Here is a 21,956-nt window from a genome sequence, read left to right as displayed (position 1 = left end):
AATTTTATTTGCCAAAGCAGTATCACAAAGTGCTCAGATATATCAGAATTGGTCCTATTTGAAACCTAACAGGTAAGGTGGCTCCCATTATCCTCAAATATTTGTTAGATTTAGATACCAGAGGTGATTGTAGGTAAAATTAAGTAACCACATTGCTTTGGGAAGCACTTTGACCTTCCTCACCCTTCTAACCTCTTTCTAAATTCTTTTCCCCCAGAAGAAATCTCAAGCCCTCTGACTTATCAGGTTCTGATTTGAACTATTCATCTGAGCTGCTAAGTCCTCCTTAATTCTAGACTTTTCCATTTCCCCATCAAATCTACCTTTCCTTTATCATAAGTGAAGTGAAAGTGAAAGTCGCTCAGTCATGCCCGACTCTTTGTGACCCCATGGATATACAGTCTATGAGTTTTCTAGGCCAGAATACTGGAGTGGGTAGCCTTTCCCTTCACCAGGGGATCTTCCCAACCCAGGGATTGAACCCAGGTCTCCCACATCTCAGGCAGATTTTTTACCAGCTGAGCCACCAAGGAAGCCCCTAAGAATACTGGAGTGGGTAGCCTATCCCTTCTCCAGCGGATCTTCCCCACCCAGGAACTGAACTGGGGTCTCCTGCATTGCAGGCATATTCTTTACCAACTGAGCTACCAGGAAAGCCCACTCCTTTATCATAAGCCCTCTTTTTAAAAAAAATGAAACAATAGGCGAATGAGTGGTCCTTTTAAAGTATAAGTGAGATCTTATCACTCCACTACTTAAGCCCTCTAGCTCATGTAGAGTAACATCCAAAGTTTTGACAGTCTCTACACAATTTAGCCCCCACCACTTGTCTTTAAACTCATTGCCTCCTATGCCCAGACCAGGACCTTGGGCACCTGCCTCCTATAGCTTGATCTGCTCTTTACCCAAATGTCAGACTGACTGGCTCCCTTACTTTCCTTACTCTAACATGAGCTCACCAATTAATTCAAAATGCAGTGTTCTTTAACAGCCAAATTTCTGATCGCTATATCTCTTGACCGCTTAACTTTCTTCATAGTATTTAACTCCATAGAACATATATCATACGTAATTTACTTATCTGTTTATTTACCCTTTCCCCAACAACACTGAGTAGGGGAGCACTGTTAGAGGAATGATTTTTTTTCCTGTGTGGTTACTTTAGCATTCTCTAGCATCTAAAATGGAGAAGGCAATGGCGACCCACTCCAGTACTCTTGCCTGGAAAATCCCATGGACAGAGGAGCCTGGTAGGCTGCAGTCCATGGGGTCTCGAAGAGTCAAACACAACTGAGCGACTTCACTTTCACTTTTCACTTTCATGCATTGGAGAAGGAAATGGCAACCCACTCCAGAGTTCTTGCCTGGGGAATCCCAGGGATGGAGGCGCCTGATAGGCTGCCGTCTATGGGGTCGCACAGAGTCGGACACGACTGAAGCAACTTAGCAGCAGCATCTAAAATAGTCACTGGTACATGGTAGAAGCTCAAGAAATGTTTATTGAATAAATAATAAATGGCCCCTTGAAGTATGGAAAACAAACAGATTTCTTTTCTATTAGAATGGCATAAATATCTGAATGAACACACTCAGATTCCCTTACTCAACAATCTGAACTGGAATATATTAAAAGAACAAGAGAATTGGTGTTTAGTGTTGAGGTTTTCAAAATAAAATAGAAGATGTTATCTCAGAAATAAAACTGTATGCAGTTAAGAATACTAGAAAGCAGAAAATATAGAAACAGAGGAAGCTAGTCAATGGAAGGACTTGGAGCAAATACTCCCCCACAGAAGTATAGCTACCAAAATTGACATGAGGTACCAACATTGAGACTCCATGAGGTCACTGAGAGGCAAATGAAAGTAGCCAGACTTTTTAAGAAAGTCTATTTTGATTTGTTCCTTGTTACAGATAGGATTGCCATGCTGAGGTTTGATGGCTTAAGATACCACCTCTCCTTGGTAGCGTGTTTTATGCAAGCATCTTTGTAAAATAAGTTTGTTCTCCCAATTTATGTGTCTCTAGCAAAGGCATTTCAGGTATTGTGTTGGGCTAGTATGGAAGAGAATGTTTTGAATACTTATTCTGTTAATCCTTCTAAGCCACAGATCTAAAGCGTTGTCTATCTTATAGAGCCAATCTAAGACGGGCTTTACATTACAAAGTAACATAAGAATCACTCCTTAATTTTAATTTTATAAACAAAATTAATAAGGAGGTGGGACATGTGAAAGCTAACAGTGTAAAGGATTGCTTCTGAATGTGAATGGGGCATTGGCCAGATTTTAGAGTGGGTTATATTGGGAGAACATGGAGGTGAAATGACCTGGACCTAAGTAGTGGCTTCCCGCCTTGGCCTGTGTGTGCATCTCCAGTTTTCCACAGTTTACGCTGTTTACTACCCATGGTCTCTTTGGTTGTGAGATCATTTATTATGGTTCCTACGCTATCATTTTTCTTAGGGTAGAGAAGTATTTCTTGATACCTTTGTTACAAATAACAGGAGAAAAATGAGAGGACTGAGATGATTTTATTATATCTGATCCTCTTTACTCATTGAAATTAACTGCCATTGTAAGAATTTGTGTTTGCAACCACTGATTATCATCAGTTACTTTATGGCTATGAGGAAATTATTACTCTCAGAGGTCTAATGACTCATCTAAATTGATATTAACAATTTTAAAAAAATGTATCAGGCTACCTCACACTGGCTTTCAGTGACCATGTTGATACAAAGAATGAAGAGGCTCAAATTAATATTTTATCCAGCAAAAGATTTAGGGACTGTGATTTAGCCTGTATAAAATTTATTCAGCCAGGCTCCATGGTACAGGATTCCAGAATTCCCTGTAGCTCTGCTGAACTGACTGGAAACACAATAAGGCATCTAAATTCTGTAGGTACAGCCGTTCCTAGCAACCAATTTGATTTTTGACGGACAAAGAGCCCCAGGAAAGTAGACACCTTTGTACCTGAGAAAGAAAGAAATCCCAAGCAAGATAGACATGCCCTAATCAGTATGCTCTGGGTATGACAGCATGCAAGTGAGTGATCTATTTCGTTCTGAACCTTGGCTCTGTCAATGACAGAACACGATTTACTAGAACAAATCAAATAAATGTATTTGACTCCTGTTTTGACGTTTCAAAACGCTGAAACATATTTCCTTATGCAGCCCTCTGATTTCACATTTTTAATTTTGACTTTTTCTTATAAAATACTCTTGTCAGAATGAGAATGCAAATAACAATGAATCAGGGTAGAAATACTTTCGAACATTATGGAAAGAATTATTTCTGCATGGATATGATAGTCTGGCAGATGTGGTTCAAAAAATGACAGCCCTCCCCGCCACCTCCAAAGAACGACTTGGAGACCTAGATTGTGCAATCAGTGGTCAGATGTTTCAGTACTCTGTTGTTCCCATGCTCGTTACAGTTACATGCGACAGTGCTGCAGCGATGAGTGGAATTTTCAAGGGGAAGTTGGAGGAAATTGATGGCTCCTTCCCCTGCTCCTCTGTGCAGGAATCCGACGATGAAGTTTTTAGCTGTGACAGTGCTGCCAGTGTTGATAGTGTCAATCCATCCACTTCTAACCATTTTACTGGTGAGTGTCTGAGGCTGTATTTCAGATTGTACTCTAAACTGTGTTGTATAGTCGATTCTTGGAATTTTTATCTGCATCCATTGGCTTATATTTGCCCCTCAGCTGTTTATCAAAACAGACTTAATTTGTAAAACATGATACCATTTGGGTTCATTAACTCTCAGTAGTCTACTCCTGTTTATCTCTGCAGAGTGAGTATGTGAGGCAGAAATGAGTCCAAACTAAGGTAAGCAAATAGCAAGTGAAAATAATTTCCTGTGTGTCTTCAGCTTTCTGAAGCAGAGCCATCCTTTTGAAATCTAAATCACTTGAGCTCTTTTGAACGTCTAATACTGGTTAATGAGTTGTGGAATATTTGCAGTACTGAGTACAAAACATTCACTTCCAGGGTGAGAAATTGATGTTTGTTTTTAAAAGAATGCTACTCCGAAATGAAAGCCTTGGAAACCCTAAGATTCTGTAATTGTTTGAACACTGGTTAACCTCAAACCAAAGGCCAGATTCACGCACTACAGTAAATGTAGCTTTCTACACATATATGGGCTTCCCAAGTGGTTCAGCAGTAAAGAATCTGCCTGCCAATGCAGGAGACACAGGAGACATGGGTTTGATTCCTGGGTCAGGAAGATCCCCTTGAGAAGGAAATAGCAACCCACTCCAGTATTCTTACTGGAAAATCCCACGAACAGAGGAGTCTGGCAGGCTACGGTCCATGGGGTTGCAAAGAGTCAGACATGACTGAGTCACTGAGCATACATACGTACATATATACTTCTCCTATGCTGTTAATATGAACAGCATCATTTAATTTAGTGTGATACATTCAGACTTGAGGTTGTAGCCATTTTAAGTTGCATTCTTTATGACAGATGCTCATATGAAGACTTTGAAACAGGCAAATCTTTTCTAACGTATCCATGTCCATTCAACACCATGTGATTTTAAAATTATTTTTTAGAAGAGTTAGTATCATTCAAAGAAAAACTAAAAAACGTCAGTAAAAGCCCCTTAAGTTCACCCTGACTGGTATAAATTTCTTTTTAAAGGTACATTCCTTAAATAAAAGTAAAAATTATCCAATACAAAAGAGAAGTTTTTTCTTTTTCACAATAGTATTTCCTAGAATTATTTTTGTAGGGCATTTGTGTTTGGGTTTTTTTTTTTTTTTTTTAGCTCACCAAAGAAAGAAAGAAAGGGAAGTCACTCGGTCATGTCCGACTCTTTGTGTCCCCAAGGACTGTAGCCCACCAGGCTCCTCCGTCCATGGGATTTTCCAGGCGAGAGTACTGGAGTGGGTTGCCATTTCCTTCTCCACACACTGACATTTATACAATGTGACCCCTCTAATTCCATCTTTAAACTTCCTCTCCCCAACCTCCAAGAATTCAAAAAATCGTTTGGTTTTCATGAATTCTCCATCATCACTGTTAGAAGGATTTAGAATAAAAATAGGTAAAACTTTATAATAATGTTTAGCCTCTGTATTATTTATCTCTTGACTAAAGTAGAACTTAGTTCTAATGAACTTGTACAAAGTATAAAACAGTAGGGAGAAGATAAAGGAACACTCAGGCAAAGGGAGAAAACAATAGCTGTTTGCAGAATAAGATTCTCTGGTTACAAAGGGAAGTTAGATTTATTGGGGGGATACATTTTGTCTGAAATTTATCAGTACCTCCCTGTCATCCATGGTGCCTGGAAGAGCACTGAACACTGAATGATGCTTGAAAGTTAAAGTGAAGTCACTCAGTTTTGTCCAATTTGTGACCCCATGGACTGTAGCCTACCAGGCTCCTCTGTCCATGGGATTTTCCAGGCAAGAATACTGGAGTGGGTTACCATTTCCTTTTCCAGGGGATCTTCCCGGCTCAGAGATTGAACCCAGGTCTCCTGCATTGCAGGCAGATTCTTTACTGTCTGAGCCACCAGTGAGGCAAATGATGCTTAGACTCCTATATTGAGTGAACAGATTAATTTTTAGACAATTTTTATACTTTCTTGATAAATAAAAATTATATATATTTAATGTGCACAACTGGAGAAGGCAATGGCACCCCGCTCCAGTACTCTGCCTGGAGAATCCCATGGACAGAGGAGCCTGGCAGGCTACAGTCCATGGCGACGCAAAGAGTTGGACACGGCTGATCGACTTCACTTTCACTTTTCACTTTCACGCATTGGAGAAGGAAATGGCAACCCACTCCAGTGTTCTCGCTTGGACAATCCCAGGGATGGAAGAGCTTGGTGGGCTGCCGTCTATGGGGTTACACAGAATCAGACACGACTGAAGCAACTTAGCAGCAACAGCAGCAATGTGCACAACATGATATTTTAATACACATATGCATTGTGAAATGATTACCACAGTCAAACTAAAAACATTTTCATCATCTCACATAATTACTTTTTTTCTTTTTTGGTGGTAGTGAGAATGTAAGATCTACTCTCTTGGCCAGTTTCAAGAACAAAATACATTATTTTTATAATTTCAGACAAATTTTTTAAAACTGGAGAGAAAGAGTCCACTGGATGCCCTTGTCCTTCAAAAAGCAACAGTATGCCTTTAAATTCAAGACCCTCAGAACACTCTATTAAATACCTTCTGTGTGTCCCTTGAGAGCGCTCATTCTGCAAGTCCCAGAGAATGGCAGGGTCTCCTAGTATTTCTCAACTCGTTCCCCTTTAGCCATTTCTGAAAAACACCACCAACCTAGACCCTCTTTCTTTGAGATTCTCCTCCTCTAGTGCAGTGCATTTTTCACACTTTTTTTTTTAAGCCTGCAGCATGCTTAAACCCCCTCCCTGGTGTCTGTGCTTCTCCTAAAGTTACAAATTGACTCTCTCCTGGAAAAATCAATTTCAGGCCTTCTCTATGCAAGGTGCCTATTGATTTCTATAGCTTGTGAGTTCACAAAGTACCTATAATGTTCATTTAAACACCATCCGCTCTTACAATTGCAGTTCAAGATACTTTCCAGATGAAAGTGATGTTCTGGTGGTTTAGAGGGGTTTGAAAAATTATAGGTCAGGCACTAGTTATGAGCACCTGAACAGTTCCCTGGAGGGTAAAAGTTTGAGTGGAGAGTGGTTTTATTTTGATGAAATAAACTATTTGATAACTACTTTGCTATCTGGTCACAACTTTTCTGTTTCATCACCACGGCACAAGTCTGTGGAGAAGGAGACATCTTCTGTGTACAGAGATGGCAGGCTAGTAAAGAAAGCAGCTGCAACGTTTGATTAGCTTTTTCAGCATCTTTGTTGCAAATTTTCAAGGGTTTTGAGGGAAATATTTACTGATACTCCTCTGTAAGAAAACAGAGATAGGAATCATTGAACAACTTGTAATTGAATGTGTGATCAAAACTCTGATTTGGGATAAACAGTGGGGAGGAGGGGCCAAAAAGAATAGATGGAAATGTAACAGTAATGGGGAGATTTCTTGTTTTCTGTGGGTTATTCTCAGCCTGATCTCCAGTATAAAACTGGAGATTATTTTATAAAATTGGGCAATTGAGGAAGAAATTCCATTTTAATTTTTTTAGAGGATCCAATGATCTTTTATATGAGTAAGACAAAAAAAAATTAGTACTGACAACCCTCATTTTGAATTCAAAGAATTTTAGAACTAGTAGAGCCTTTGAGAACATCTAGATAGACGCCCTTATTTTACAGATACGGAGACCACAGCCAAGGGAGATTAACTTGACAAGAATCCAGATGTGAGATAGTGGTAGAGAACTTTATTGTAGATCCCTAGAGGGTCGGCCTTTCTCTAGACTGTGCTGCTCTCTAACAGGTCTGTTTCGTCACTATTTAAGTAGAGGACCCAAATCATCAAGTCAAAGACATGCTTTATCTTTTGTGCCATCTCCTCTTAGAAACAGAATGAGCACATCTTTTGGTGAAGGTAATTGGCACCTCATCTTCTGTTGCCTTTTTTTTAAAGTTTTATAGAAAGTATGATTTCCTGGCTGTAATACAATACCAGGGATGAGTTTATGAATAAATTCAATGAGCCTAAAGAAATACTGGACAGAGAATTCAATTTGAGTGTGAATGAACAATTCCTCTTCCTCTTTCTGTGACAGGGCAGACTGTTGAGACTTTGTGTGTCCCTGACAATGATGGAAATATCTTAGAGCAAACATGTTTTATGTTTACATGAATGAAATTGGTTTGTCTTGGTGACATAATGCTACTTGTGATAATGTGAAAATATTACGATGAAAGTAGGTGAGATGCAGTTTGCAGTGTGCATCTTCAACAGCAGCTAACAAATAGAAATTTCTTTGATTTACTTAGAAATAGAACCCTGTGCATTCCATTTTTGCCAGAAGGGTGAATGGTCATCCTTGATTCCCTGAAGAAAAAAAAGATAATGATACCCTTCCATCGCTTGAACTCTAGGACCCTACATTACTTGTTCAATAATTCAAGACTTCAAAAACCCTCTTACCTTGCATTTCAATGAGACTCAGTCACATCTTCTGACTAAATGCAGTAATTATATTGTTTTACTGGTTAGGTAAAGAACTGGCTTTCATATTTGCTTGTTTTAAGCCCTGAAAAACTTAAATTTGACTTTAAATATAAAAACACAATTAGACCAAGTTTCAAATGAAATTTTATATGTCTATATCATAGTAAATCTAGGAAAACAGCACATCACTTGTGGTTTTAACTCTCAGTTAGGTATTACAGAAACTCATTATAAAGATAATTCTGGTGGTATTAATGTACTATTTCTCACGTCATTCAAGGGATAAGACCCTATTAGCATGAAATCCAAAATAGAAAACTATAGAAAAATCTTCCATTTTCTCACATCTCTTTTTTACTCAGGATATCTATAGATGCAATTGATATTGTAGTGGTATTTCACGAACACTATGAGAATTAGAGTTGAATTAAATAGTAAAGACACCACCTTTACATTACTGATCATAATATTTTTGTCTGACAATATAATTTGTTTACAAATATTTCTTACAGTATTTGAGTTTTTAAGCTTCTTGATAAGAATCATACTTTGATTTTGGGGTCATCCAGAGTGATCATGGGCAATAAAGAGATGATTATCGAACTGCGAAATACTGTGACTTGAAAAATGGATCCACATGAATTTAGGTGATTAAAATTCTACTAACCATTCTATTAACAATGGTTCTACTAACCATTCAAAGTCTTAAGACCTTTTGGCTTTGGTTGGATCACCAGAGGTTGACTGGCATTCTACTTGCTGTTTATGATGGTGATGATAAAATCATAGTGCCTGAAGCAAATGTCCTTGTGTTTCTCAAAAGATTTTAAAATTCATCATGCAAATCAGGCAATCTGATGCTTTCTGACAGCTCGAGGGAAGTATATTTGTGTGCATGTGAATGTAAAAAAGAATTAAACCTGGTTCTGCTTAAAAAAAAAAAAAAAAAAGCCAGTTGCTATTTCTGAACTGGCTGCAATATTTAACCATTTCACTCTGGAAAGAACTTGTTTGTAGTTTGAAAATGTTGCTTCTTTTTTTTTAATGTTGCTTCTTTTTTGTCTGAACCATTTGGAAATAAACTGGGAATGTGTTAGGGCCACAGAATTGTTGTACCATATGTTTTATGTGTTCAGCTGCAGTGATCTGGCATGAACTATAATAATAAATGTCTGAAATTTACTGAATTCTATTGAGGATTAGATTAAGGTTAAAATTACAGTTTTTAAGCATAATGAAGAAAGGGCAATCATAATAAATATAGCAAAACATAAATATTTTATTTTCAACCAAGGATCAATACTTAAAAACTAGAAAGGCATTTTCTTTGAATGGCGTTTAATTTTCAGGTAGGGAGGTATTTGTAGTGAGATAAAATTGAAATGGACACTCAATTTTTTGCATTTGGTTTTATCTCATCTCACAACTATTATAATAATGGAGTGGTAATAAAGATTTATGTAATTTATAACTCTAGAAATCTGCATGAAATATTATGAAATTTGGTTTATATAATGAACTATTAAATCATTTTAAGATCCTTCATGGATATCTGCAGTGGTCTTAGCATGACAAAAAATAGAAATAAAAACCTAAAAGCAAATTCTATCAAAATGATTATCAAAGCACTGTGAAAGCTGGTAAAGACTGCTTCACCAAATACTAAAAGCACTAGATATTTCTGGCTGAATTACAATAGTGGGTACCACTAATTGTGATGTTTGGAGGCTGAAATGCATTCAGTAGTATATATTTTTATGCTCAATGATAATGTTAGTAGATATAAAAATTGTACATATTTTAGTTTTAAATAATATTAATAAATTACTTTATTCATGAAGACTACTTAACATATTTCATTTTAAAATTTGCACTAATGCCTACAGTTTCTACATTTAAAAAAATGTATATATTTTGAATCTTAATAGTGCCAGCATTTGGGGTATTTAATTCCATCTTTGAGGAAACTTGTTTGGAAGAAATAAAGACTATTAATTTTAAACACAGTTAATTTTTCTAACTTTTTGGCCTGTTGTATTTCACAATTTCTCCAAAAGTGTTGCCCTTTATCTTCTTGCTATGTCAGCTGTGAGTTTTTGCTGTTTGCTGTTTCTATGGCAACCATTATGTTGGCTTAGAGTAGTACATATTTCAGATATATACATTCATAATTCTAGACACACACACACATACACACACACTTTTAGAACTTTTTACTTACTAACGGAATTGAAGATTAATCTAACTATTATGATGGTCATTAATCAGCACTAAAATACTATGCTAAGATCGTGGCTGCATAAAACATATATCATGTATTTGGCCTAGATTTTAAAAAATATATATGCATAAAGCTAGAGGAACTGCAAAAGCAAACCAAGGAGTAAACTTAACTAAAATTTACAGATACTAACAAAGAAGCATATATATTTAAAAAGTCCTCTCAAAATGAGATATTTTGATGATAAATTAAAGAATGAATGAAATTCAGGATAACAACCTAAATAAGAATTGTTATTTTCAGCAGAGCAACTCTTACTTTTTTTAGCATTCGCTAGTTTTGCAGCTAGAATATGGAAACTGTTGGAATTTATAATTGCAATATTTTAAGTTCCTTGATGTCAAGAACTGTGTCTTTTATTTCCCCCACATTGTTGTTGTTGCTGTTCAGTTGCCCAGTCACGTCCAACTCTTTGTGAGCTCACGGACTTCAGCACGCTGGGCTTCCCTGTCCCACACCATCTCCTGGAGTTTGCCCAAGTTCATGCTCATGACATTGGCGATGCCTTCCAGCCATCTCATCTTCTGATGCCCTCTACTGCTTCTGCTCCCTATCTTTCCCAGCATCAGGGACTTTTCCAATGAGTCAATTGTTCACATCAGAAGACTAGAATACTGGAACTTCAACTTCACTATCAGTCCTTTCAGTGAATATTCAGGGTTTATCTCCCTAAAGATTGACTGGTTTGATCTCCTTGCTGTCCAAGGGACTTTCAGGAGTCTTCTGTAGCACCGCATTTCAAGGGCATCAAGTCTTTGGCATTCTACCTTCTTGACAGTCCAGCTCTCACAACCATATGTCCCCCATATTACTTAATGTTAATAATCATAATAGCAAGCTTTATTAAGCATTGTCATTTGCCAAGCATTGTACTAGATGTTTCAAATAATTATTATCATTATTATTATTTTGAGTTTCATTATAGAATTTATTTTCCAGAGGCTCCTTTTTTTTTGTTTGTTTGACCACACTCAGTGGTTTATGAGATCTTAACTCCCCAATTAAGGACCAAACCCCTGTCACAGCAGTGAATGCACCCAGTCCTAACCACTAGGTCACCAAGTAATTCCCCAATTATTTTGATTCTTTTAATACACGGTCCTAAATAAATTTATTTTTGTTTGGTATGTTCATGACTTTTTCTAAAACGTACATGTCTTAATTGATCAAATGATTTCTGTCATCTTAAATGTGAAATGAGTGAACTAAAACAGGCTAACTGTATAGAAATTATTGGGTTGACCAAAAAGTTCATTCAGGTTATTCCATAAGATATTACAGGAAAACCCAAATGACCTTTTATGCTAACCCAATGATTAAGATTGCTGGATACAATTTAGGGTCTTCCTCAATGGGTACAGACCCATATGAAAAATGTTTTTATATAAGATGTTCATGAAGTTTCCAACTATGCATATAATATTGTCAGTATAAATGAAATCACTTTCCAAACTTCCTACATAGTTTTAAATTTATTAATATCAATATTAGAATTCAATATTTTAAGATGAGAACACAAATATTTTTAATAAATATACTTAAAGTTTATTACTTAAAAATAAATATTAAAAAATTTAGCTTTAATTTTTGCAATATTTTCCCTACAGTGAAAAATTTTAAAGAAACTATATACTATGCAATTGTTTAAATAATATATGGAACACCGATACAATAGATTACCATGTGGCCACTAAAAAGAATTGAACAAATGTATCCATTGACATAAAAATATATTCAAATTAATAAATACTTCACATTAATTGCAAAATTATTTTGCAGATTCATCCCATTTGTAATATATCGCACATGAGGTATGAAAGCAATAAGATCTAGAAACAGAAAGGGAAACACATATTTCCTATTGTTGCTGTTGTTCAGTCACCCAGTCTTGTCTGACACTTTGCAATTCCAAGGACTCCAGCACACCAGGCCTTTCTGTCCGTCACCATCTCCCGAAGTTTGCCCAAGTTCATGTCCATTGTATTTTGCTATAGAAACAGAAAATCTTAAGTTTTCTCTGAATAGTGGCATGGGTTTCTCAATATTTCACGATTATATATTTTCTCAATTTATATTAATTTATTTTAGTTTAAGACTTAGTGTCTCCATTCATTACAATAGCTTTCTAGAATTTTTCACTAATACAGTTACTGCTGCTATAACATGCTTATAATTTTTCCCAAAGATAGAAATCATAGTTCAAACGTATCATTTTAATTGCTCTCCAGAAAGCTTTACCAATTCATGTGCTCACTTCTAGTAACTAAAGTAATCCCCCTAGTTAGTTACCAAACTAACTAGGCTTTTTTTTTTTTTTTCTCTCTCTGTGCATATATACCTGGCCAATTTGGTAGGTAAAGACTTATATTTCCTTAATGCTTTCACTTGAATTTCTCTGAATAGTAGAAAGCAAATTATTTACGTTATTTATTTACCCTTTTTTGTGTGTATAAGTGGTCTACTTTAGTTCCTTTTTATCATGATTTTCTCTTTTATTATTTTATATTAAGTATTATTACATTAACATTTATGTGATAAGATCCTTCCTATTTTGTCACTGGTCTGTCAACTCTGTATATGTTTGCCACAGAACTATGTTATGTGGGCAAATATACTCATGGATTTGGCTTTTAAGAAATGTTTAGGCAGATCTCAGCTCCCAAGATTAATTGCATACAAATAATCTCCTCTAAAACTTTTATAGATTTCTATTAAAAATTTAGATCATTGGATCAATTGAAAATTGTGATGGCATACTGTGTAAAATAGACAATTTTTTCAGTTTTTCTAAAATCATATATTGAGTAATATAATATTTGCTATTTGAAGTTCTGTCCTCCTCCTGAACCAAATTCTAATATACAGTAGGATCAGTGTCTGTAATTTTCTATTTCATCATCTAGATGGCTATGCCTAAACCAACAATACTGACTCTGTAGTAAATTTTATCTCACATAAAAGTTCCCAATTTTCTATAACTCACTACTATAAACAGAAACACAGTATATTATTATACTCTTTAAGAACTCTATTAGTTCAGTTCAGTCACTCAGTCATGTCCAACTCTTTGCAACTCAGTGGACTGCAGCATGCCAGGCCTCCCTGTCTGTCAACAACTCCCAGAGTTTACTTAGACTCATGTCCATTGAGTCAGTGATGCCATCCAACCATCTAATCCTCTTTCATCCCCTTCTTCTCCTGCATCAAGTGGCCAAAGTTTTGGAGTTTCAGTTTCAGCATCAGTCCTTCCAGAGTATTCAGGACTGATTTCCTTTAGAATGGACTGGTTGGATCTCCTTGCAGTCCAAGGGACTCTCAAGAGTCTTCTCCAACACCACAGTTCAAAGCATCAATTCTTCGGTGCTTTTTCTCTGTATAGTCCAACTCTCACATCCATACGTGACCACTGGAAAAACCATAGCTTTGAATAGATGGACCTTTGTTGGCAAAGTAGCATCTTTGTTTTTTAATATGCTGTCTATCTTGGTCATAACTTTTCTTCCAAGGAGCAAGCATCTTTTAATTTCATGGCTGCAGACCCCATCTGCAGTGATTTTGGAGCCTAAAAAAATAAAGTCAACCACTCTTTCCACTGTTTCCCCATCTAGTTGCCATGAAGTGATGGGACCAGATGCCATGATCTTAGTTTTCTGAATGTTGAGTTTTAAGCCAACTTTTTCACTCTCTTCTTTCACTTTTATCAAGAGGCTCTTTAGTTCTTCGCTTTCTGCTGTAAGTGTGGTATCATCTGCATATCTGAGGTTATTGATATTTCTCCTGTCAGTCTTGATTCCACCTTGTGCTTCATCCAGTCCAGCATTTCTCATGATATACTCTGCATATTAGTTATTCTCATATAATTATTATTTGAATTTTATAAGAATATTGTCAAACTGCGAAACAAACCATGGCACTGGAGTTACATTACATTTATAGGTTAATTTGAGCTACAAGGCAAATTGACATCTTTACAATTCCATTCCAGGAATACCAGATATCTTTCCATATTTAACTGTCATTCTACCCACAGAAGAGTTTTGTGCATTTCTTCTTGCAGTGCATTTTTTTGCTGAGTCTCTAAGTTTTAAAAATATTTTTCTACCTATTAGAGACTTTGAAAAATAATCCTATTTTTATTCAAACTTCTAATACGATGAGCTAAAAAATATTTTTCTTAATATTAAAATCATTGTTGCCTTGTGTATGAAAGTGAAAGTCACTTAGTGGTGTCCGACTCTTTGTGACCCCAAAGACTATACAGTCCATGGCATTCTCTAGATCAGAATACTGGAGTAGGTAGCCTTTCCCTTCTCCAGAGGATCTTCCCAACCCGGGGATCAAACCCAGGTCTCCCACATTACAGGCAGATTCTTTATCAGCTGAGCCACAAAGGAAGCCCAAGAAAACTGGAATGGGTAGCCTATCCCTTCTCCAGCAGATCTTCCCAACCCAAGAATCAAGCCAGAGTCTCCTGCATTGCAGGCGGATTCTTTGCCAACTGAGCTATCATGGAAGCCCACCTAAATAAAATGTGCTTCCCAGGTGGGGCTAGTGGTAAAGAATCCAGCTGCGAGTGCAGAGGACATGGCAACTCACTTCAGTATTCTTGCCTGGAGAATCCCGTGGACAGAAGAGCCTGGTGAGCTACAGTTGGTGCAGTTGCAAAGAATCAGACATGACTGAAGCAACTTAACATGCATGAACACAAGAGGTCCTTAAAAATGTTCAAGGTTATTTTAAAAATCCACTTAAAAATGTTCCATTGAAAGAAAACAAAGCTGAAAGCATCACTTTTCCTGATTTCAAACTATATTACAAAACCATACTAGTTAAAGCACTAAGATACTAGGGTAAAAACACAGAACAAGGGAACAGATTAAACACCCCTAAGATAAACTCAGGCGTGTTTGGCCAACTAATATTTTACAAGGGAGTCAAAAACACTCAATTAAGAAAGGATAGTCTTTTAAATAAATGATACTGAAAAAACTGTATATTCACATAACAATAAAGATACTGGACCCCTGTCATATACCACTCACAAAAATTAACTTGAAATGGATCTAAGGTTTAAATGTAAGGTGAAACTGCAAAACTCCTAAAGGAAAACATATGGGAAAATCTCTCTGATGTTCATCTTGGCAATGAATTTTTTGAATATGACACTAAAAGCATAGGCAACATAAATAAAAATCAACAAGTAATACTATACCAAACTAAAAAGCTCTGCACAGCAAATAAAATGATCAAAAAAATGAAAAGCAATCTATGGAATGGAGAAAGTATTTGCAAATAATATATCTGATAAGGAGTTACTACCCAAAATATATAAGAAACTCATGAAACTGAATAATAAATGATCCATTAAAAAAATGGGCAAAGGATGGAATAGAATTTTTCTAGACATACAAGGACCAACAAGTTCATGAAAAGTACTCATTACTCAACTTCAGTAATCATCAAGGAAACGCAAATCAAAATGACAATGAGAAATCCCCTCACACTTGTTAGAATAGCTGATATCAAAAAGACAAGAGATAGAAAATGTTGGGGGGAATGTGGAGAAAAGAAACCCTTGTACACTACTGGTAGGAATGTAAACTGGTACAGTCCAGTGTAATTTACATTACATTGGAATGTAAATTGGTATATTTAGGAATGTAAATTGTTTTCCATAGGTTTCCAGGAACCTATGGAAAACAACATGAGGTTCGTCAAAAAATTAAAACCATATTGCCACTTCTGGGTAAATGCCCAAAGGAAATAAAGTCATATCTTAAAAAGAAATATTACACCCTTTATGTTCACTGCAGCATTATTTGCAATAGTCAACCTGTGTCCATTAATGGATGGATGAATAAAGAAGTTATGGTGTATGTGTATATATATATATATATATATATATATATATATATGCAGAAGGCGATGGCACCCCACTCCAGTACTCTTGCCTGGAAAATCCCATGGACAGAGGAGCCTGGTAGGCTGCAGTCCATGGGGTTGCGAAGAGTCGGACACGACTGAGTGACTTCACTTTCACTTTTCACTTTCATGCATTGGAGAAGGAAATGGCAACCCACTCCAGTGTTCTTGCCTGGAGAATCCCAGGGACGGGGGAGCCTGGTACGCTGCCGTCTATGGGGTCGCACAGAGTCGGACACGACTGAAGTGACTTAGCAACAAATATATATGTGTGTGTGTGTGTGTGTGTGTGTGTACAGTGGAATATTATTTAGCCATACAAAGGAGAAAATCCTGCCATTTGTGACAACATGGATGGAATTTGGGGCATTAATGCTGAGTGAAATAAGTCAGATAGAGAAAGACAAATACTGTATAATCTCACTTATATGTGATATTTAAAAAACAGAAAACTCATAGAAACAGAATAGGGTTGTGGTTACCAGAGCTGGAAGATGGAGGAAACAAGGAGACGTTGGTCAAGGCTAAAAAACTAAATTAAATATTTCAAAAATATATTTGAAATTTACACACACACAGATGGTAATAATATAAAAATGGTGCAAAAAAGCTGTATGCTATTTTCCACTTAGGGCTTCCCTGGTGGCTCATCTGGTAAAGAATCTGCCTGCAATGTGGGAGACCTAGCTTCAATCCCTGGGTTAGAAGATCCCCTGGAGAAGGGAAAGGCTACCCACTCCAGTATTCTGGCCTGGAGCATTCCATGGACTGTATAGTCAATGGGGTTGCAGAGTCGGACACGATTGACTGACTTTCACTTTCATGAGGACAAAGTGATTAAATCAGTTAAATCAGGGGAGTAGTAAAAAGATAAAGTATAGATATTGCTTAATGTGAAAGAAGGAAAAGCTAGAAATATTAATTTTTAATACAAATAAATAGATATAATGGTTTGTTGAGTCTCCTTTATCTGTTCTGCAAATGAGTTAAAGGATGAATCATCCACTTTATTTAAAAAGTCTTCAACATTGGGGTACGATAAAAGGAAATGAAACTGCTCTGTTTAGAAGCCCACATATTGTAGCTGCAGATTAATTTTAAATACATTTTTGTTTCTTTGTGGCCATTTTTTGTTTTGATAGCCTCCATCTGGTATTGATCTGCATTTTTTTGTAGTCTGCTTACCAGGCACAAATCAAAGAAATCAACTAGTTCTTCTATCTTAAAAAGCTGGAAGAAATTTCCTTTTTTAGATTTCTTTCCTTCTTTTTTTATTTTGATATTTAAATTCTCTAATTTAAGATATGATGTTCACTGAGGACCTATCAACACAATCACTGTCACTTAATTTCTCTTACTGGTAATAAATAACTATATCCGTTTTTTAATTGCATTTCTTACTGGTAATACTTGGCATTTGTCCTAGCACTTCTTTAAAATATTCAGTTAATAGTCATGGTTATGTTAGTCAGGACTTTTTATTGCTTGTGAAAAAAGCTCTATGCAATCTGGCTTAAACAAAAAAGAGATATCTTAGTTCATGTAACTGAGAGAGACATGGGTGAGATCATAGCAGGCAAAAATGGTTCTAGGGCTCAAATAACAACCTCAGTGCATCCTCCCACCCCCATGACTTGGCTCTGTTCTCACTATAGGAGGGCCTTACTTTCTCCCACTGAATATGGGGTTATGAGTTTCCCTTAAGATCTATGAAAGATATCTGCCTACATGTAGACATACATAGCTTCCTAGCACTATATTCTTGAAGACAAGAAGCTGTCTCTTCCACCCCTGGCTCCAGTAGTTTAGGTGGTGAAATAGCTCGTGTCTTCATAGTGTGTCAACTAGGTACTCGTTTGTATTCATTCTCTGTCCTTTCTCTGAAAATTGCATTTCCGGATTGCTTGTCTACTGACTTCCCTGAGTGTGTGCATGCATGCTAAGTCACTTCAGTCATGTCTGACTCTTTGCAACCCTGTTGGAATGTAGTCTGCCAGGTTCCTCTATCCATGGGATTCTCTAGGCAAGAATATTGGAGTGGGTTGCCATGCCCTCCTCCAGGGAATTTTGCTGACCTCGGGATTGAACCCACATCTCTTACATTTCCTGCACTGGCACGTAGGTTCTTTAATACCAATGCCACCTGAGACCACTGATTTCACTACAAAATGCAAAATTGAAGTTCATATGCCCATTTAATAGATGAAGAAACTGATGTTAAGTAAACTGATGTGCCCAAAGTCACAGAAGTAAGAAAGATGAAAACATAAAAATGATGGCAACCTCTGTTCTTTGGTATTCCAGAACCTAAGCACTTTTTCTAACGATGTCGTGCCACTAATACTTTTCTTGAACTGCACTGAATCTTCATTTGTCTACTCTTATTAGTAAATATCTCCACCCAAGTTTCATTCATTGTTCACTTTATGGTAAAATTACTTTATTATTAAGTCATTTATCATGAAGTGTAGCAACAGATAGATCTGTAACAAAATTTTCTAATATAATATCTAGACTGCATCCCTCTTTTCTTCATCCTTACATTATACCTGACATTAGCAGGATGTGCTCCTTCATGTTACAAGCAGACCGATTTGGGGACAGATTAATTACATAATTATATATCCCCAAGATCTGTCTGCTACTACATGCATTGCTTCTGAAATGTGGAAAAAGTATGTAAAAACATTAAGTACTAACTAGGTTCTGGGCACTTTCTACAGGGAAATATTGGTGAGGCTTCTTACATTTTATGGTGGCAGAGAAGATAAGGACACATTCTTATGTAACAAATTGGTGGGGTTTTTTTTTTCTCATTTCTTTTGAGATAATGGAAGTTATCAGGGCAGTGCGAGCAAGCCTTCGAGACTTTATTTTGGCATTCCTACCCTGCAGAATAGTAACCCTGCATGGTTTCCATGAGAGAGAATCTAAATAATTAAAGTAGATACTGTAGACTGCTTCATTAACTGAAAGTGGAGGGAACAAATGCTGTAAAGATCTTCCTCTTTCATTCCTGTCAGTGGATGCTGCTTTTCTTTTTTTAGGTTTGATTTCTATTTTCTGCAACTGAGCATGAAAGTACACTGACTAACATAGTCTGTAATTTAACTGTGTTCCTAGGACCATCTGTAAGAATTTAAGCACTTCCTGGGAATCTGATCAATTCTAGCTGCCTTTCTCTGTTTTCTCTGTAAATTTAAGAGCCCTTCAATTAATTTTATATTTAAAAGTTGGTTTCTGCTTGAAAAAAAAAAATGTGGACCCAATATCTAAAAACCGTTCTGTGCTTCAAAATTGGTTTTGTTGAATAATTTTTTATTATTCAGACACATATGCATTTTTATGTGAAGTCATAAATATATCACATAATTTGTTTAATGTAAGGGAGATTTGTTCCTTCTCCTCTATTCATTGATTCAGTCATTTATTTATATCAGTATTGACTCATAGATATTTATTTTATTCTTTGGGTTATAATCTAATACTGTCATTAATTTTTCTTGCTTAAATTATTCCAACGTTGACCACTGAGAGTTCTTTTGGGTCAGTTCTTATGTCCTTCTGACATGATTGTGCCTCTTTTTTTCCTTCCCTTTCTTACTTTTCATCACTGTAAGATCCTTCAGGTTCATCTGATATTTACCTGCCCCAATCCTAGAATTAGCCATTTCTCAAAGAAGTTTTTTAATACCAGTCATTGGGTAAATGGTGATGCAACTTAGTGAAATGGGAAAGACTGGAGGAAGGGGAGGAAGCCTGGAGTATGTTACCTTCCTTCTCAATTTCCTTCCTTCCTACTCCCTTCCTTCCTTCTATCTTTCTTTTGTTATTATTACTATTTTTAATATGTTAAATTTGAAAAGCCTATTAGCCATGTAAGTGGACCTATAGAGTAGACAGTGAGTATAAGAATCTAAAGCTCAGAGAAGAGGTTCAGGCTACATATCTACATTTGGGATTCACGAATAAATAGTAGCATTTAAAGACACAGGACCAGATCTGCTTTGCTATGAGTCACATAGAAAAGTCTCAAAGTTCAATTCACAAGAGGCTTTAGAGGTTAGGTATAATGGAAGAAATCAGACAGAGAAGTTAAGAAAGGGCAGCAAATGAGGAGAAAATCCTACCTTATGTGTGGTATCCTACAAACCAGGTAAAGGAAGAGGTCAATACAGGAAATCTGAGTCAAGCTCTCTTGAGATATTAAGGGAAAAAAATGACTGACAATTTACCATTGGATTTGGTAATATTCAAGCTCACTGATAACCTTTATAAATGTTATTTCAGTGGAACTGCGAAAATTAAGCCTAATTTGGGGGAGTTCAATGTAAAATTACATCTGAGAAACAGAAAATACCTTCCTCTGGGAAGTTGCTACAAATGGAATAGAGAAATAGGTGATAGTGAGATGGGGAAACTGATGGAATGGGACTTTATTTTTAAGTTTGGAGACATTACAGCATATTCACAGACAAATGGAAATAATCCAGTAAAAAGAGGGGGAAATGATGATGCAGAAGAGAAAGGGGATTATTAAAGTGGCAAAGACCTAGCACTGGTGAGAGGAAGTGAAATCCAAAGCTTAAGAGAAGGAAATCACCTTAGGTGGGAGAAAAAACAGTTTCTCCATCATAACAGGACTGAAGGTTGACTCCGTGTGTATAAGTGTTAGGAGTATACACAATATTGTGGTAAGAAGGGGAAACTGAATAGGGTTTTTTTCAATTTTCTTAGAAGCAATATCATAAACTGAGTTGGAAAAGATGGGAAGAAATGTTGGACAGTTGAAAAGAAGTAAAGATGCCTTTTGTGGTATAGAGTTGAAGCATGAATTAGTAAGGGAAATGTAACAAGATTGTCAGACACGGCTACTGTGGACCCACTTGCAAGAGCCTACATTTTCTCTAGTCATTATCATCTGTTCAGCTATGAGAGGCTGAAAATATGTTCATAGTAGGAAGAGAGATGAGTTTAACTAGCCGTTTTTGTCACATTTATTTGAAGAAGAAAGGAAAAAGGCCATCATGGTGAGTGTATGTGTGAGGGAGAGACCACAATGATGAATAATGGACCCTAAATTCAGTAAGTGGGGAAATGTGAATGTGAGTGGGATGAGGAAAAAATATGTAGAGGTCAAGAAACTTTCTTGTTGATGAAGTGTATGATTTATTGGAGACTTTTACTGTAAAGATTCTTTAAGGCTTCCCTGCACCCTATTGATGCTATCTGCTCTTGCGATGGTGGAATCTGAAAATATTTTAAATCTCTTTTATGATAATCTGTCAAGTCAAGTTTGCACCTGTTCTTGGGTCAGTCTTGCTAACTTACAATTTTCTTGGAATTTATCTACTTCTTTGGGTTTTTAAATTTTTACCTAAATTTTCACCCAAATTTTATTTTAGCTCTTGCAAATTCCTAGTAATTATAGTTATGTCTTTCCCCATTCTTTAAATAGAGATCTATCTGAACTATTTCAGAGATTTGTTTTGTACACTTGAGAGCACAGCTGATTGAGTGGAAGAATCCCATGGTGAACCTGATATATAAATATCCTAACTAGGACTGATTTAATTTGTTTCAGTAACTCTTGCCCACTTTTACTGAAATAGAATGACTAAGTACTATTATAATCTTAGAAAGTTCTTTGGTCAT

At 36.4% G+C, this 21,956-nt stretch overlaps 1 protein-coding gene across 1 annotated transcript in view; it reads left to right on the top strand.

Moving 5' to 3' along the window:
* CSRNP3 (cysteine and serine rich nuclear protein 3) overlaps positions 1-21,956 on the top strand; it is a 201,593-nt gene that overhangs the window by 10,910 nt on the left and 168,727 nt on the right. The window contains exon 2 of the mRNA XM_061436413.1: positions 3,445-3,615. The gene's annotated coding sequence lies outside the window, so the exon portion shown is untranslated. The remainder of the gene's footprint in view (positions 1-3,444; positions 3,616-21,956) is intronic.

This window comes from Bos javanicus, chromosome 2 (assembly GCF_032452875.1).
Source record: "Bos javanicus breed banteng chromosome 2, ARS-OSU_banteng_1.0, whole genome shotgun sequence".
Lineage (NCBI taxonomy): Eukaryota > Metazoa > Chordata > Mammalia > Artiodactyla > Bovidae > Bos > Bos javanicus.
This window is presented reverse-complemented; position numbering and strand designations above follow the sequence as displayed.